Source organism: Nelumbo lutea, chromosome 4, assembly GCF_056320005.1.
Source record: "Nelumbo lutea isolate HS-2025 chromosome 4, American lotus-T2T, whole genome shotgun sequence".
Lineage (NCBI taxonomy): Eukaryota > Viridiplantae > Streptophyta > Magnoliopsida > Proteales > Nelumbonaceae > Nelumbo > Nelumbo lutea.
The window spans coordinates 37,728,604-37,743,184 of NC_142687.1; the positions used below are offsets into that span (position 1 = coordinate 37,728,604).

The 14,581-nt window shown below is 41.7% G+C and overlaps 1 pseudogene; it reads right to left on the reverse strand.

Moving 5' to 3' along the window:
* Positions 1–8,435: 8,435 nt before the first annotated feature.
* Positions 8,436–13,301, reverse strand: LOC148855260 (adagio protein 3-like; annotated as a pseudogene).
* Positions 13,302–14,581: the final 1,280 nt, after the last annotated feature.

The window sequence follows — 14,581 nt, forward strand, 5'->3', positions numbered from 1 at the left end:
ATTGACAGTGGATTTCAACTATATTTGAAACCTGATTTGCAAAATGTATTTATATGCTATATTACTATTTTATGAAAAATGTTTGCAAAATGTTTCAATCCCAAGATCCATTTGAGTAGAGTGCGACGCTGCATTTTGTAGCCAAGGAAGAGGTATTTCCCTGTGGACATTGTTTTGATAATTATGAGACGAAATGTTAAATGTAAGAGACCATTACAGGGTTGATTGCCTGATGGGATTTATCTTACATAAGTCCATTATCCATGGACCTTGAGTCTTCATAAGGTGACTGAATCCAATGATCATTTATGTGTAAATGTTAGGCCCAAATTGAACCCAAGCTGATTGGATAAGGGGCTCACTACACTGAGTAGTGAATTTAGTCTAACATATTTTAGAAGTAGGCCCAAACCCTTATAGACTTGTGTGAGACTTTTGTGGATCCCATGCCATACAATGTTCATGCCCAAGTTGGTCATGCAACAATTTGAGATGTGAACTATTAGAGAAAATGGGCCTAAGGCTCATTACTAATATGATTATTAGAGTTAAGTGGTCACATGACAAGTTAAGTTATCATGTGACTTGAGTTGAAAATGAACAAAGATTTGCGTATGGAACACATATCCTCTTAACAAGATAATGTTTACTAATTAAAGATAAAGTCTTGATCCAAATTTTCTCCACTTTATATAAGATAATGGTTATTAATATTTGGATCAACACCTAATTAGATTAAGAGAGTATTCTATATAATAGACTAAGAGGGGAGGGGCGAACAAACCAATTCTGTCCACTCGCTTGCTCTCTTCTCTTCTCCATCGCCTCCTACAAACCCTAATTCCACCTAGCTATGATAAGGACTTATTTCCATAAGTTTTTTCTTGTGTTTTTGCAAGAAAAACATCAAAGCATATTAGGTTCACATACCCACTTCGATCCAAGCAAGTTGATGATCGGTTTTTGCTACTTCATGTACACACTGCACCATCTTCAGTTGGAAATTGATTTTGAGACTGATAATGGGCATGAATTACTACTCTGTTAGTTGCATACTGTAGTCTCCATATTGGGTATGCTCAATTTTAATTTTGGTTACAAATCTGATTCGGTTCAGTGCAAGATCGATCCTGAAATTTCAAATTACAAAATCAATAGGAAATTAATTCTCGAGTTGAGTTAGAAAATTTATAAAAATTAGGCTAGCCACCAAACCTGGTTTGGCCATGTCAAACATGATTTCTAACCCTTCCAACAAATTCCAATTCTCATTAGCATTCTTATCTGAGTCAAACAAACTATGAGAATAGGCCATTCTGATTCTAATTCTGATTCCGAAGAATTTTGATTTCTATTCCAATTTTGATTCCAACCATGAACCAAATGAGCCCTAAGTTCTAGACTTCTAGGGTATTAGGAGAATTGGACTGGATCTGGACCTAAACTTTGTCATTATTTCTAAGCAAACTACAAAGTGGCTGCTCAGTGCTCTCGAATGAAAACCAGTGTTCTTACACTTGTTAGCCTAGGGTTTAACTATTTCAACAAGAAATGATTTCTTAGATGAGAAGAAATCAGCTATTCCACTTGGAGTAGCGCTGGGTTAAAACCTTGAAATCACGGCCTATCACTTTGTCAAATTCAAGGTGGGGCTACATCAATACATCAAGGGCTGTGATTCAAGGTTTTAGTCCTGCGCTAGCGCTACTACTACAAGTGGAATAACTGATTTTTGAGCCCCTAGATGTCCATGATCCGGTATGTCAATTCCTTCAATCCATAATATGACTCTTTAAAATAAGAGCCACATGGTTTCTAACTTGTGTGCTTGTGAAACAGTCAAAATAGCGGCAGTTCTTGATGAACCTTGTGTTAAATCCTACTGCGGATTGTTGATTACGTTTACGCCAAATCCTTTGACATGCAAAAGAAAGAAAAAGAAGGGATCCGAGACACTGGCCCACAAGAGCAAGGTGCAACCTAGGACTGCTTAATCCGAAATGGCTTCAAGATGGGGGCTCTTAGCACTTCTTTAAAGACAAAACATTTCTTATGTGTAGAAAAGAAGCTAAACGCCTATTTATAATATATTCGGCCTTTAGCGTTTTCTCGTGTAATTAATGCCTTGATTTGATTGTCTCGAATCTGCAAAGAAGTATTAATGTTAAATTTGATTATGTTGGATTAAACTTTTAACATCTGAATTGATTTTACTATTTTACCCATAAAATAGACTATTTGGTAAATTTGAATTCATTTTATACTATTTCATATAAATAAATTATTAAATGCAAAAATAATATTAAAATATGAATAAATTATAAAAACAAAAAATTATTAAATTAAGAATAAAATTGAAAAATACATATAAATTTATAAATTAAAAGTTAAAATAATAATGAAAATAGTAACAAAGTCGATGAAGCAATGAGAAAATATATAATAATTAGCAAATTAATTTTACATATTTGGTTTACATTAGTTGTAGAGGTGAATGGGGCAGAGAAGACGGTGGTCGGGAGTGGAGAAGAGATGGAGAGGGAGAGAGAGGGAGGGAGGGTGTTAACCGCCGCTGCTGAGAGTTACAGCGGTGATGGTGGGATTTCACAGCGAGGCCTCTTACAACAGAGATCGACGGCAAACTCGAAGCCAAATGGGGCGAAGAAGACAATGGTCGGGAGTGGAGAAGAGATGGTGATGGAGAGGGAGAGAGAGAGAGAGAGAGAAAGAGAGAAAGAGAGAGGGAGGGAGGGAGGGCGGTGGTGGTGGGATTTCACAGCGAGGCCTCTTGCAACAGAGATCGACGGCAAACTCGAAGCCAAATGGGGCGGAGAAGACAATGGTCGGGAGTGGAGAAGAGATGCAAAGGGAGAGGGAGAGAGAGAGAGAAAGAGAAAGAGATAGAGAGAAAGAGAGAGAGAGAGGGAGGGAAGGTGTTAACCGCCGCTGCTGAGAGTTGCAGCGGCGGTGGTGGGATTTCACAGTGAGGCCTCTTGCATCAGAGATCGATGGCGAAGAACTCGAAGCCATCAAAGTCGAATTTCCACCAGAGATCGACGACGAAAAACACGCCAACAGAGGTGGAGATTGATGATTTTTTCTCTGTACTAGAGAAACTTGAACAAAATGATTGTGAAGGATCGGAACCCTTTCTTCGAGTTCTCAAAGAAACTTGCATCAGAGAAATTCGAACAGAGGCGGAGATCGAAGCTACCGCAACCCTTTCTTCAAGTTCTCAAAGAAACTTGCATAATAGAAAAGTGAACAGAGGCGGAGATTGAAGCCACTGAAACCCTTTCTTTGAGTTGTTAGAGAGAGAGAGAGAGGGAAGAATGGGATTTGAGAGATTTCAGTGACATCTCCATCATAAGGTTTCTTCAAGTTTTCCATTGCCATCTCCCTTCTCATTTTATGGCAATGAAATACGAAGGATATCATTTGTCATTATTAAAAATATAAAGGATATTTTAGACTTTTGACCAGGTCTGAAATGCATCTGACTGCGTTCAGTGCCTGGCCTGGGTCTTAAAGTTTAAGATCTGAAAGTGGCATTCAGATCAACTTTTAAGGCATGACCCCAAATGTTTATTACCTCTGAAAAGTAAGTCTTTTAATGTTAAAAGGCAAATTCAGCATTATCAAACGTGGCCTGAGTCAAGCCCCTCCAAATTGATAGCCTACCGTCAACCCAGTAAGAGCTAGAAGCCTGAAACTGGATCTAGTAAGTGTTCCAACAATGGTCTCTCTATTCTATATATATAATATGTTAGTGCTCGGAGAGGTTAATGTTGAGGCCGAGGCGGAGGAGGCTCCGAGTATAGTAGAAGCCGAAGGTAGGTGGTCGAGGTACTGCAATACAGAATACGTCAAAGGCTCTGGGTGTGAAGCCGAGGCAGAGTCTCCAACAGTCAAGTTAGTACGGGGTACGAAGAGGGGGACTAGAATATAATTTTTGAGCCCAGTTCCAGATTCAGACAGTGGATTCCATTAGATCCCCTTACCTATAGGGAGGCACCCCAATTTATACTTGAACTGCCCGGAGGTAGGTGGAGATGAACACTTGGGATGGAAGCCGTAGAAAAGCATATAGCAGGCTTGGTAGGATCATGCGAGTGCTACACAATTGGCACCAAACGAGGGGAGCAGGGTAACCCCTGTTGTGGTGGATCTCATTCCCGGATCTGGTGCTCGTGGGCTGGGCCTCCCAGCCTTGAATTGGCTGGGTTGGGTCACCCCACATCACTTGCCCCCCAACTTCCAAAGCCGAGGAGAAAATTTTGGCTTCGGTTGATGGGAGTAGTAATGGTGAGCGCCAGTGGACCTAGTAGCCAAGGTGTACCCTATAGTGGCGTCCTCTTTCACGTCTCTGCCTGGTTTGTGTTCGTAAGTTGGGTCGAGGCTATGAGTTGTCTATGGCATTACTGCTTCGGACAAGTGACCTGGGAGGCACACTTAGTGCGGATGCTCTGATGCCGTCCTTTGGGCCGAGGACCTAGGGGGACGAAGGCTGTTTAGGCTGAGGACCTATGAAGCCAAAGGCTGTTTAAGCCAAGGGCCTGGGAAACCAAGGGGTCTGTGGGGCTTGAGGATCCATGCGCGGGATGGCTTTCCGGTTGAACTGATGTGCATGCTCACGAGAACGGGTCGCCCTGATCAGCGGGTTGCTTTGGGTGGACTTGCTGGTCCGTCTTAGGGGTGTGGCACAGTTGGATTGCAGGTGCGGAGTTGCTTCTCAGTTGTCAAATTTGAAATGATCCGAGCCTTTATAGCGTGTTGCTTCGCCTTTTGAGGCTGAGCATCATGCGGCGGGCCATGATTGGGTTGTGGAGGCGGTGGCTTCCAAACTCTCCAACCTTCAACAATGTCTTTCTCAGATTATGGACCCAAGTGCTATGATTTTTTGAATGAATCAGAGGGGAGCTCTTCCCATACCCCTTCTCCCCTTTCTCCTTTGAATCCTTCTACTCTTGCCCCCCCCCCTTCGGCAACAGGTTGAAGTGCTTTGGGGGAGGGTAGCCTCTAAGGGTGCCAAAGGCAGCCGTCAAGGCAAGGACCCTCCCTGCGAGAGTGCCGCCTCCGTCACACCGAGGGAGGTCAAAGGGTCCTACCTAGCCGAGGGGGAGGAAACCCTAGACCCCATTCTTAGGACGAGGGCTGCCTATGTAGTAGTTGAGACCAATGTCATTTGCCTGGGTTTCGAGAATTCTTTGGATGGGGACCAGGTCAAAGCTTTGGAAAAGTAGTACTTCATTCCCTCATCCTATGGTATGAGGGTGCTTGAAGTGGGCAAACGGCCATGGACTCCTAAGGAGGGGGAGATCTACATCTACCAACATTTTCTCCAGTTCGGTCTTCGGTTTCCCCTTCATTCGCTGATTTCCAAACTGTTGAGGGTGTATGGGATTACTCTTAGCCACTTGTTGCCTAATGCCGTTAGGACTATAGTGGCCATGCTGGTGGTGGCTCGGTTCCAGGGGGTGGAATTGATGCCAAGACTCTTCCAAGCGTTGTTTGTGCTGAGGAAGCATTCTTCTGAAGATGGCATGTACTACCTCCAACCTCATAGGACCAAGCAGATAGACAACCCTTCTTTCATGCATAATTGGAAGGGAAAATTCTTTTTTTTGTCATGTCCCGTGGGGGATCAGCCCCCACAGAAGGTGGCCCGCTCTGGGGGCTCGACGGGGGACGCCTCGAGGGGCTCCCACAAAGAACGAATGGGGTCATTTTCTACCCCCACACCTTTGGAGGAGCTTGCTGAGCAATCTAACTAGATCTTTCGTCCCTAGTGGAATGTCTATGAGGGGGACTCCATCTAGGAGGAGGGGGTTGGTGAAGACCTAGTGATCTAGGCCCTCCTTTCGAGGGACCACTTTCAGATGTTGGGGAGCGCGCCCAAGAGAGTCTACACTCAGGGCATGGGAAGCTTGGTTGAGGTAATGCTTGTTCATTTTTCTTCATGCCTTTTTGTTTCTCTATGGAATACTAATTGTTTCTTCGCTACATGTCTGCCTTCACTATGCTGGTCTCAAGGACTGGATGAAGCTGACCTTGGCCCAGATGGACAAGCTAGAAGAGGAGAAGGGAAAGATCCAGCAGGCTACCACTACTGTCGAGGAAAAGTACCATAAGTTCCGGTAGAGTCTCATCCACGAATAGAAGTTCTGGATGGAGGCTCAAGCGCAAATAAAGGAGGTGCAGGAGAGCCTCTCCAAGGAGCAGTTGGAGAGGGCCCGCATTGGAAGCCTTCTTTTCGAGGCTGAGTGACGTCTCACCTAGGCCGAGGGAGATGTTGCCGAGGCGAAGAAGATGGTGGCCAAGGGAGCAACAAAGCGTGCCGTGGAGGACGAACACAAGGCTGTAGAGGCCGAGAAGTGGGCCGAAGAACTAGCTGATCTTGCCTCCATAGCTTACCTGGACGGGATTGAGGATATCAAGAAGGCGCTCGCGGTGGCTCTGCCTAGCTTCAATGCCAAATCATTGAAGGTGATCCCTGATTCTCCCGAGGAGGGTGCCAACTCTGCTCTTCCCCCTCCGATAGGAGGCAAGGCCTAAGCTGGGCTTTTTATGTTTTCTTCTTCTCTCTTTTCTTTTTTTTTTTTTTACAATGTACATGTATTTGGCCTGAGGGGCCATGAAACAATTTTGTAAAGCCAAAAATTTTGTGCATAATGAAAATCAGTGGCATTTTTTATCTTTGCCTCAAATGTTGCATTTTTTGTGTTGTTTTTTCTTATGTTCTTTGCACTATTTTTTGCACTTATGCTTTTGTTGCCGAAGGGTCCATGCCTCTCCAAAAGAAAAATCACAGTGTGAGACAAGTGTAGTTCTCTTCAGTTTACTTGCATATCAAAAGCATGGTAGAGGGGTGGTTGAGGCGAAGCCTCCGCGGCTAGGCAAGGTAAAGGATTTTCAGTACAGTTTCCCTTCCAGCAGGGTGTAGTGGGTTGCATGTCGTTTAAGTCGCTTTGCCTCATTTCTATCTTCGAACAACTGTCTAATTGATAGGAAGTTGACGATGGGATCCATCCATGAAGGTTCGACCTCTATGGGGAGTACTTGAACTTATTCAATGGAAGGCCAAAATAGCTTCTCGATGTGCATGGCCCAGTTGGAAGTTCTGTTCGAGGTACTTGCCAACTTGGAGAGGGCATCGGCTCATGTGTTCTCAGCTCATGGGACCCGTTGTAGGGAGAAGCGTTAGAAGTGGCAGGCTGAATCTTGGACTTTGGCGAGGTACTTGGACATACTTTGTTCTTGGCCTCGTACTTGTCGTTCACCCGATTCACCACCAGTTGAGAGTCGCTGAAGGTTTCGACGTATGAGTAGTCGAGGTGCCTAGCAAGCTGGAGACCAGTGAGAAGGGCCTCATACTCGGCTTCGTTGTTTGATGCTGGGAAGTCGAACCTTAGTGCGTACTCCAGGTCAACATCATCCAGGGTGAGGAGGATGAGGCCCGCACCACTTTCTTTAGCATTGGAGGAGCCATCAACAAAGATCTTCCATCGAGATTGAGCCTCGTCGCCCACATGATCCCCTTTAGGATCCTCCGAGGGCTGGCGAAGGGCTCGGTTGAAGAAGCATTCTACTATAAAATCTGCTAGGGCTTGTGCCTTGATTGCGGGCCTCATCTAGTACTAGATGCCAAACTCAGATAGTTCGATGGCCCACTTCATCAGGTGTCCCAAGATCTCGGGTTTGGTGAGGACAGCCTTAAGGGGCTGGTTCGTTAGGACCACTATAGTGTGGACCTGAAAGTACAGACGAAGAATCCTTGCTGAAACCACGAGGGCAAAAGCCAACTTCTCTACCTCAGGGTACCTGGTTTCAGCGTCACAGAGGACCTTGCTGGCATAGTAAACTAGCTTCTGCACACCATTTTCCTTGATGAGGAGTGAACTAACTGCTTCATCCCTGGCCAAGAGGTACAGGTACAAGGTTTCCCCTTTGGCTGGCCAGGCAAGGAGGGGATGCGAAGTAAGGTATGCCTTGAGCTTGTCAAAGGCGCACTCATGACAACACATTGGTGGTTTCGGCCGTCAATATATATTAAAAGAACCAAATAGTCAAATAAATTTTCTTTTATAGAAAAATAATAATAATAATAACAAGGTTGTGTGTGATGGTGTAGCATAGGGATGACCTATCCTCCATCAACATGTGGTTAAACCAATAGATAAAAACCAGAAGCTGAAAACAAATAGAAGAAAGAAAACAAGAAAAAGAGGTTGATGTGAAGAAAGGGATAGAAGCTTGCGGCCATCAGTGTTTAAAAGAGAGAGAGAGAGAGAGAGATCCTAACATTATTTAAATATAGGTACCACATTCACACCATTCATAAGTCAAATAGAAAATAAAAAAGAACCCAAATAGCATAATCAAGCATTACAAAACAGTTCCACTCAATAAAACACACAGACGAACCAACCAAGGAATTCTAAAAAGTACAAAGTACCTTAAGTAGCACAGAACATGAACCCTGGAACTAGAAGTGCGCATAATAACAGATTCACAGTTGATGCAAAAACTTTTGCATATTACTTGGGCTGTTGCTGATTTAATTAATCATGTATTATAGCCTGGTATGCTTGCCAAGCACAGTCCATGCAGTTCAGTATCAACTCCTCGTCAGTTTGCCCACCAACACCAGGAGTCTAGTTCCTCCTCCAACTACACAAGTGCTGTGACCCCAAACAAACTTGGGAGGTTTCCCGGGAACGTTAAGAATTTTCCATGACGGTTTCTCTAAATAAGGATAAGGAATGACTGAGAAGGAGAGTGCAGACCACTAATTGATCCACCAAAGATAATTATCCTCCCACAGGGCATGCTTATGCCAACATGATCAAGTTTGGCTGGAGGAGACACTGCTCTTTCGTTGCCAACATTACTACAATCCAGTTGCATCCACTGCGGTTCATCATCCTCGAAATCAATTGTGTAAGCTTCACCTGATCGTAATCGTAGATGACTGCCCCTCTTGGCAAGTCCACCAAACATAAGAATCCTAGTCCTTCCATAGACTGAAAGTGAGTGTTCCAAACTAGGGGGAGGAGCCCACAATGTAGTAATCTCCTTCCACATAGGCTTGTCTGTAGTGAAATCCAGTAGAAATGTGTCACTTAGAAGTACACCTGCATCCGTGCATCCACCTGTGACAACCAATTTTGAGCCTTCCACTGTGCAAGAGCTGTGCCAAGATCTGGGGAGGGGAGGATTTCCAGCTGAAACTTGTTTCATTGTTGGCTTTTGGGCATCTAAATCAAGCACAAAAACATCATTAAGTAATCCTTGTTGGCCACATCCACCAAATACCACCATCAAAGACCCATTAAGGCATGAGAGAGTGTGTCCCCAACGCCCAGGTGGGGGAGATGCCATACTCAACCGGAGCCACTCAGGGTTTTCTGCATCAAGATCAAGGATAAATGTATCATCCATAGGCTGTATATTAACTCCTTCCCCTCCAAAAAGAACGAGCCGATTCCCTGCAGCACAAGCACTAAAATTGCAACGTGAAGGTTCCACAGAACCCCTAACCTTGAGTATTTTCCAATGAACTGCCTCAAGTGTTGTCACCTCCTAAACTAGACGACCCCACCCTAACCTCTTTTTCGTCAACTCCAAAGTACTTGTGACTTCTTTTCCCCATGCATTCTGACAAACCATTTTACCCACATGCTCATTCTTTGTCAGTTTTCTGAACCTTCTACAGACAGACCCTAAGGATGCAACATCTCTTGGCGTCAAGCGTGATAAGATATCATGGGCTAAAACTTCATCAGAGAGATGAAGATTCGCACATGTTTTATAATGTTGAAGTTCCAGTGCATGCCCATTCATAGAAGACTTTAGAAATGGCCGGCCACTCTTCTGGGTGGTAGTTTTTTTGAAAAGTGGATATGGTACATGATTAAGATCTGTATTTTCTTCAGAGAATAACTGAATGCCCATTATGTGTTACAATGCCATCATCATCATGTATGAACTTCAGCTGTAGATTGTTAATCAAGGGAGTACCATCCTTCCTGAAATTGAGGAGCTCACCTTGGAACTCCACTCCTTCCTCAAGACATCTCTGAACTTCTGAAACAATTAGAGGGTCCACCATAGGATGCCGCCTTTGTACACATGGTTCCCTATTCTGTAAGAACCGGTTGAAAAGGAAGGTTTCCATAATGAGCCAGCAAAGGTGGATTCGAATAAAATGAATAACTAACTACAATGTTCATTAGAATCATACCAGAACAATTATTCTCCATGGTGGAAGTACAGAGGAAGTCACACCAGGTTGGATAACTCAACGAACAGATTTTCAATAAAATAAATAAGTAAAATTCTATTACTTAAGAATAATACATAAAAACAACCTTTATGAAGACATGATCTCAAGTTTTCTCCAAAAGGACTTAATTTTTTACAGACAAATAAAAGTTTTGGTGTCATATTATGCTGTCCCATCAGCTCAACTTCAGGCAAAACTAATAATATGGCATCACAAAATTAACTAGTACAAGTTACAAATGATCAAATTTCATTTTAACATTAATATATATCATGAAAGTCTTAAAGCAAGGTATATGTCATTAAGACTATCTTCTTAAATCCATAAAAATAAAAATGAATAAAGAAACCTTCTCACAGCTGTTGAAAATTTGAAATACCCGAAATTGCATGACAAAGATTTAGTGTGACACTATGAGTTCTTCAAAAAGAATACCAAAAAACAAAAGAAATACACATTTGATTTTGGTGAGGGTCAAGCAAAGAGGAATTTCAGTAAGTTGTCAATGAGATTATGGCGAGAGCACTACAGAGCGCACTATTGCAAGTAGCATATAGGCTTTCTTCACAAACAAGATCTGACCTTGGATAGACTTATGGAAAACACAAATACTCTCTTGGTATCCGAGAAGCTAATCTTAGAAATCCTTTGTGGCATTTGTTGGGGAGAAGCACATAATGCGCTCCAGCTTTACTCTCATTAGGGTCATCCAAGGTTTCCATTGAAGTTTAACCAGTGGACTAGATAAAGACAATTGATTTATTTGTCACACTATCTTTCTATCTGCCAATACAGGATTCTAGTAACACTCTGAACTACTTTGTCATGAAGACTCAGTTTGGAAGGAGTACAAATACAAATATGTAGAGTGTAAAACCTTGTATTTTGTATTATTTTCTATGTATTTGTACTGTACATATTTGTATTTGTACCCTTTCCAAACTGAGCTGAAGGGTTGATCAATAAGCAGAACATAATAGGACTTTTTACAATGTGAGATACAATAAAGGCAGCCTATATATTACAAACAGGGAAAATTAAAGAACTGAGAACAACGTTGCTGCAAACTATGATATATGCAACTATGAACAAAGAAGAAGCAACTGCATCACATACATTAATCCACCTTTCCCACACAAGGAGGAAAAAAAGCAAGACCGATAAAATACTCAAGGTATGTTTAGACGATATATCAAAACGAATTTTATTCCTCTCAAGACATATATGAGCATTGCTACTTTTGAAGTTCATATTTACTGTTTCATTGGCCCAAAAATCATTTCTCACTACCTCAACTCATGTCTTTTTTTATCTGCCCCTGGCTCTTCTAGACCCTTCAACGTTACAGATCACTTTTTCTTTCTGGTATTGTAGATGGTTTTCTTTCTGATCACGCCAACTTGGTCTACATTCCCTCATTTTATCATTTATGCACGCTACTCTGTAGGATCCTTGGAATCAGTTCATTTTTTATCCTATGCTTTCTAATTTTCCAACTAATCCATCTCAAAATATGCATCTAATTGAATTATAAACATGGAAATCAACCTAGACATATAAAACAGGACATCTTAGTACCACTGGATATACACTTAATTGTTTTACTTTCTACCCATGCTTGCACAGATCAATTTGCAAACACCCATTAAGAGTTCAGAAAACCTCTCTTACTCTTCCTCACTCTTTTAGCTAAGGGTGTCAATGGACCAGTTTTGGATTGGACCCCATCCAGTCCAAAATCAATTTGGACAGATTGAATGGACCAACAAGACATTGGATTGGACCAATTTGGTCCAACATATTTATTAGATTGGATTGGACCTGATCCATCCGTAATAAATTTTTATTGGATTAGGTTGGATTAAGCCAATATCTGGTCCATTGATATAAGATAAGAATATAGGTCTCACAGGACCAGGTTTGGGTTGAAACCAATCTAAATCAAAATGAATTTGAACAGATTGGATGTTCCAGACATTGAATTGGACCGGTCCAAAATGGTCCAAAATATTCATTGGACTGGATTGGACCTGGTCCATTTATAATGGACTCACATTGACACCCCTACTTCCAGCAGTGCTCTGCCTTGTTTTCTTTTTTGAAGAAACACCGCTCTCATGCTTCCTTTCTTCAGCAACCAGAGTGGTATGGATGATTATTTTATTCAGTCCAATCATACAAGTACCCGATTAGAGCCACTAGTGAAAGAGAGGGGAAAAAGGGTTTCCGAGAAACCGCATGCAAGAAAAATAATTTGCTGTACTCATATTTTACACTTTGATAAATCCACCCACTAATTTCTGTTGCTTTTTAATTCCTTTTCAGAAAACCATTCAACTCGTATCCTCTGCCAATATTCCAATCGATGGGATTCAAACCAAAGAAAACAGCATAAAACATGGATTCTACTTACACTTCTAGTTCTATAAATCAAAGCTTCCACCTTTGGAAATCACAAAAACACGATTCAAGTCTGTAATTGTAAGGATAGATTCCTCATTATTTACTTCATGAAACGAAAATTGGCATTCAGAACCAACTAATGAAAGAATTTACGCTTATAATTTGAAGCAGAGCTTTCACAATTTCAGGAAACCCGAGACTAGTTTACTGATGAACCCAATAAAGCATACTAGGAAAACAACGGATTAAACAGAAGAAATCGTGCAATGGTGTTGAGTACGAAGAGTAATACAGAAATGCATGACGTAAAGAAATGGTATTTGGATAAGTAAATGGGTTGGCACCAGTTTCTGCCAATGACTTCGTCGGCATAGTAGCCGGTGGAGCTCTCAAAGACGGTGTTGACGTAAATGATCGGAAAGTCGGCTTCCAGAGCGTCTGATACGACAATGGAGGGCAGAGTCCCGGGATAGAAGAATCTGCCTGGCGTCAATTGAAGCTCGCTTTGCTTTTTCTCCGCGTCGGTGCATTTTAACCCCTGTACACAGCTTTGATACTCCTCGTCCATGGGAACCAGAAACAAATTCAGCTCTCTTTTTTCTATTAGAAGATAGAAATATGAAACTGACTGAAGTTGGTATTATGGGAATCATGTATATATAGAGAAAAAAAAAAAGCGAAATTTTTGTATTTTTTATTTTGTAAATTTACAAAAATACGAGACATGTATCAGGTTTAAAAAATAACAGTATTTCATTTTTTTTCATTTTTGTCAAGAAAAACAAAAGTGTACAAGTGTATACTGTTATTAGTTACGAGTCATGAATAGCGAGTTGGGATCTCACTCAAAACACGTTCTAAAACCCTACCAACAAGACCCAACACTGTACATCTCACTCTCACCGTATAAATGGGGCCTGCCACGGTATGAGATGTGTGGTGTCACATCATGGTGGAATGTAAACATCTTCTCATATGCTAAGACATTTATAATCGTATGTTGTTATTCATGGGGAGATGTTCCTAATAGGGTGAATGAATCCGAGTTTTTTATCTTCATAGAACCCTCGCTCATCACATCAATCCCACGACACATTGTAATTGGTTGAAGCGTTGCTGCATATTATACAGAGTTTGGATGGATTCCTCATTTAGAATGCCCCATATGCAGGGGCGGATTCGAGTTGAGCCAAATAATATTAGGTTCGAGTTTGGCTCGAGACTATTTTATAAGGCTCGAGTTCGAGTTTGATCTCGAGTTTGATTCGAGTCAGAACCTTGAACTCGAGCTTGGCTTGAGTCAAAAGTTCATAAGCTCGAGCTCGGTTCATTTTATATTTTATAAAAATATTTATTATATATTTTATAAATATTTTATTATAAAAATAAAAACTATATATAAAAAATTATTTTATATTTAAAAATTAAGAATTATAATAATTAATAATTATAATATTTTTATTAGATATATTATTTTCTATAAATTATATATATATATATATATATATATATATATATATATTATATATATTTGAGCCAGCTCGTGAGCCTTACGAGCCGAGCTCTAGTAGGCTCGAGCTCGGCTCGTTTATTAATTGAGCCACTGAATTGGGCTCGAGCAACTCGTTGCCACCCCTACCCACAGGCACATCCCGTGCACGAGTTCACATCTGTGCCTCATAGCGCATCCCCACTGTGTATTGGGAATATCTCTTGATGAGGACATTATCATTTCTAATAGTATCATTGGGAGATGCTCCTACTACACGGCGGAGATGTGTTGTGGGATGTTGTGGGGCGCCCCCTTGTGGGGTGCAGATCTAAACTCGTCGTGCATGTGGAACATCTCTCCATGATTGATACAGCACAAGGGATGTACATGTAAGGTGTGCA